Raw genomic sequence first — 5,375 nt, 5'->3', positions numbered from 1 at the left:
TTTTGTGGAAGGCCAGGGTGGTAGCTGCTAGCAGTGTTTCTAGCTTAATGTTTTCCATTGTCAGTTCTCAATTCTTCCTTAGGAATTTTATGAGCTGCGGTAAACAACAGTGCCTTGCAAAAGTAGTTTTCTCCTCCTCGCATCTTTTTTATTTTTTATTTTTGTTGCATTACAACTTGTAGTTAAATAAAAAGATCTAATTTGCATATGAAGCAGAAAACATTCTAAATTGGTGAAGTAAAATAAAAAAATAAACAGACATATATGTATAAAAAATGAAAATGAACACATGCATGTTCTAAATTTAGGGGGATGAATAGTAATGCATTCCACACTGAAGTTTTCTGTTATTCGTCCTATTTGTAGTTTGCTTTACAACATAGAGAAAAGGAAATGCTCAAAGTCGTTGGCATGTTCTGTAAATGAAATGACGTAAACCCTAAAACAATCCATTTTATTTCCAAGTTGTGAGGCAGCAAAAGACCAAAATATCCAAAGGGGCTGAATATTTCTGCAAGGCACTAACAGGTACTTTCATCACTGTGGGAAGATCTGCTGGCCAGCCAGAATGTAGCACAGGCTTAGATTACAGTGTTTAAACAGTCTGATTCCTATTTAAAATTCACCATTTATGGTTTATTTAAAATGTTTTTCTTTTTATTTATGAATCACCAACTTGGGATAATTCATAAAGAGATTTGCTGAAATGTTTTTACAAGTATTAGACATATTTCAAGACCTTAAAAACAGTGATACATTTCAAAATTTAGCGACACTCCGAGGTTTTAAGTCTCCAGATTATAATCTGTTGAATTACATCCACAGACAGACAATTTAGGTGATACTGAGTAAAATATGATGGGACACAAAGGCACATGCTTGCTGATCTTCATAAGTCAACAAAATGCTGCCAGAAAATAGCTGTTCACTTTAGTTTGCAAAAAAAAAATAAATAAAAAATAAAAAATACAGTCAAATTCATAAATAAAATGTTTTACAGGCTTGAAACAATGCTGGATGAAAATGGATGTCCTGAACTAACCTAACCCTGACACATATCCAAGTCACTTGCAGCAACTACAACGTCAATCACAAACTACATTGATATTTTTTCTGTCTCATACTGATCTCCCTTGTTTTTGGAGACATTTTGGATTTTGGCAGTCACAATATAGCATGTAAACAAATTTGTGTATTTGTCTTGATTCAATCAAATTAAAAACCAAAATATTGGCTGTAGAAGAAAAGAAACTGCTGCAGGTTCATTGACAGAGATAACAAAGGAGCTGACAAAGGATATCTTGGAATCAAGAGGAGTGAACTGGAGTGAGGTAACAGAGATTATAAACTAGACTAGACTATAATGACCAGCAGAAAATAAGGAAGTTAACTGGTCATCCAGAAGAGTGTTCTTTTTCTTTGGTTTTAACTGCAGTTTGCATCCAACAATATTGCATCTCTTGGATGTTATGTCTACATCATTTCATTGTCCTTACATTGTCGAGAATGTTTAGAGTCATTTATCCTTTGTCTTCTTCTATAACACAACTATATGCGCTGATTTGCGCTCACAATCGCACTTAAGTTTACTGCATGTGACAAAATGTAAAATAAATGAATGGGGGGGAAAAGGCGAGGGGAGGCTTACTGGTGGCATTTTAGCGTCTTTCGTTAAGTCGGTAGGCAATAGCTTTATTTATTAACTAATTTGGTTATCTGTAAGTCGCAATGATCATGGCTGTTTTCAGGGTAGCTATGCTAATCTGGAAGAAGTTGGTGTGGTCAGCAGGAGGGGCCCCTGTCTTTTCTTCCGTGTACCAACATACCTGTTGAGCGTTCATTTGTAACCTGATAAGGGGCGAGACGGTGAGTCTTCCTCGCTCCACACACTGAGCCTTGTGGAGCCCCACTGGCTCTGCTGTAGCTTTCAGCCGCGCATGAAGTTTAGTGGTTTGAGTTCTTCGGTAATTCTGAACCACGAAGTGTTCTTCACGTCAAAACGGCACATGGACAGGAAGTGTCGGAGGAAGGATAAAGTAAGTTTTAAGTTGCTAAACGTAGTCCACATTGTCGTGCATGTTGTGAATGCACGTGAACACACAGCAGTGGGACTACAGAGACACGAGGACGAAACTATTTCTGCCATTGCAGTGTTTATTAACGTACTCTGACATTTATCACTTCTTTTAACATATGAACTGAATTAACATAAATATATTTGGTTTTACTATTGTCGACAAAGACTAATGTAACAGTCAATTTTATGTTTTTATATAGTTAAATACCTACTTTGAAAAATGAATTAATGAGGGTAATAAAAGATCATAAATTCAAAATAATCTAATGAATTATGATGAATTTTGCTTAACTGCAACAAGAGTCAAATTTTCTTGCTGTTGTTGTCTTAAAAATACCTAAATATTAATCTTAGGCCTACATATTTTTCAGGTTAAAACTTGAAAAGTCACTTTTGCGGTCATATTCTTTCAATTCTTTGTATCACGTTTTTTCCCTGTCATTTGCCCTCCCGAAAATCTCTCATCTGATTTTCTGTTTATATATTAGATAGAACTAATGGGCTGCACAGTGGCGCAGTTGGTAGAGCTGTCGCCTTGCAGCAAGTAGATTCTGGGTTCGATTCCCGGCCCCAGTCTTTCTGCATGGAGTTTGCATGTTCTCCCTGTGCATGCGTGGGTTTTCTCCGGTTTCCTCCCACAGTCCAAAAACATGACTGTCAGGTTAATTGGCCTTTCCAAATTGCCCCTAGGTGTGTGTGTGTGTGTGTGCATGGTTGTTTGTCCTGTGTGTCTCTGTGTTGCCCTGCGACAGACTGGCGACCTGTCCAGGGTGTACCCCGGCTCTCGCCCGGAACGTGAGCTGGAGATAGGCACCAGCACCCCTCCCGACCCCACTGAGGGACAAGGGTGAAGGAAAATGGATGGATGGATAGAACTAATAAAAGAAAAGACTGCCATCTAGTGCAAATGCTCTGCTAGTACACTTTGTTCTCATGGGGAGCAAATAGTGAAACAAGAGGTTTTCTGTTTCACGGCAAGGACAAAACTGCATGACATTTATTTTAAATCCACAATAAACACTTGGAAATCTTTAAAAATAATAAATGAATTAATAAATAGCATAACGTTTATCACAGTAAAAAAAAGGTGAAAGACCAAAGTAGCATCTTGTAAATATTGACATAAAAGGAGAAAACAAGATTTTGTTTTTAATCTTTTATTTATTTATTTTACAAAAGAAAGAATTTCCAATGATTTTTTTTCTCCTTCAAAAACATATTTACAGATTTATACAAAAATACAAAAGAGATTGAAATCTGTTAAGTTCTAGCTAGTTTTGAACATGGAACTACATTGAAACAGTTAGTGTGTGTATGTGTGTGTGTGTGTGTGTGTGCGTGTGTGTGTGTGTGTGTGTGTGTGTGTGCGCGCGTGTGTGTTTTATTGTTTTATCATTGCCTACAGTTTTTTTTTCTGCTCAGTCAGATATTTTTAGTTTGTTTAGTAATATTCCATACTGTACACATTTGAAGAAAAATATGTGGTTATTGTTATACTTCAAAGTTGTGAATAAACTTTATAAAGTTTTCTATCCTTATGTTGTTATTCCCAAGCTTCTCAGGACTCCGATATTACAGTGTAACGAGCCTGCAAGGATGCATCAAAATCTGTATCCCTAATCAAAAGGTTTTAATAAATCTTCCATTCACTGCTTTTAAAATTAAAGAAACAGTCGTCAGATATTTCCACCGTACCAGTAGGAAGTACAGTATGGACAAATCCCTCTAAATAAATGGTCAAATATGTTACAATATTTTCAGATTGATGTTCAATAATAATGTTTGCTGGAGCAACAAAATTCAACTATGAGTCAAACAGACAATGACTTTCTGATCAGGCCACCTGACCCACGTGTTTATGCATTGATATTTCCGTTTCCATTTCTGTGTTTTTTTTTCACTTATTTGTACATGTCATCCAAAGCAGATGGTCCAGATGTACACTTTTACTGGTTTCTTCAGGAAATAGCTTTCTCACTTCCACAGCTCCAGGGGGACTGAGCCCCAGCACCAAAGCTGTTCAGTTTCACCATCCAGACAGATCCTATATCCATTACTTTACAGTCTCTTAAATGCGTGATTGTCCAGTGAGGAGATATACAGTACATGATAAACCCCTGTGTGTGAGCACAACTATACAGAACAGAATCAGCCAGACAGTTTGTACATCTATAGAACACACTATTCAACTGGACATTTAAACAGAAAATACTAAATCTTTTTTTTTATTATTGTGGAGAAATCCTGCAGATAAAAATAATGAATAGGTGCTGTCATTTTCTTTTCTCCCCTCTCCCCCGCCCTCCCCTCCCCCTTTTATTTATTGCATGCGATTAAAAAAACACAACAAATAAAACAGTGGACAGGAACAAGTGCGCTTTAAAAATTTGATGAATGTAAAATTCTAGTCAGTTCACAGCTTTTTTACGCTCTCCATCTTACACAGTGTCAGTTCTGCATTAGATTCGCTGAGTTTCAGACAGTTGTGTTCTATCTATCTATCTATCTATCTATCTATCTATCTATCTATCTATCTATCTATCTATCTATCTATCTATCTATCTATCTANTCTATCTATCTATCTATCTATCTATCTATCTATCTATCTATCTATCTATCTATCTATCTATCTATCTATCTATCTATCATGATAAAACAGACATGATTTCTGAGGTATTCACAGAATACAGTGAATGGTTTCAATTGAAGCATGGTCTCTAAACATAAGAAGTATATGTGTTGTGTTTTTTTCTGGTAGGCAGGTGAGAGTTCAAGCTTTCCACATAGGTATATTTATTCAAAGGGCAAATCTCTTCTTACCCTTGCAGCAGTAATAGATGAACCATCAATGCTATGTCGTACTGTTGTCTATTATTGTCTTCTCTCTTTTTGAAATCATGATATGTTAGATTTGAAGTATAAATCAGAATGGTTTATTGGCCACTGGGGTTGAGCTTTCACCTGTCTAATGCTACTGGGTCAGTGCAAATGAAGGAGAGGCAACAAGGAGAGGCGAACAGTACACTGCTAAATAAAAAAAAAAAGGAAATCATGTGTAATGTTCAGTGAGACCTGTTCTTTGCTACACGCAGATTGGTTCCCCATAAAAGTTCTCGTAATTTCAATATAGATAAGAGCTTTCTATTCAGTACAAATATACATGGATTTCATTATAAGATATATCTTTCTTTCTTCTATTCTTGTGTATCACGAAGTGCAAAACGAGGCTGGATCTGTGAAACCATACCAAGTTAAACTCTAGTCCAACAGATTGAAGTCCTTCTAAAGCATTTTCAC

Source organism: Poecilia formosa, unplaced genomic scaffold (genome assembly GCF_000485575.1).
Source record: "Poecilia formosa unplaced genomic scaffold, Poecilia_formosa-5.1.2 Scaffold113, whole genome shotgun sequence".
Lineage (NCBI taxonomy): Eukaryota > Metazoa > Chordata > Actinopteri > Cyprinodontiformes > Poeciliidae > Poecilia > Poecilia formosa.
Note: the sequence above shows the minus strand (reverse complement) of the source record.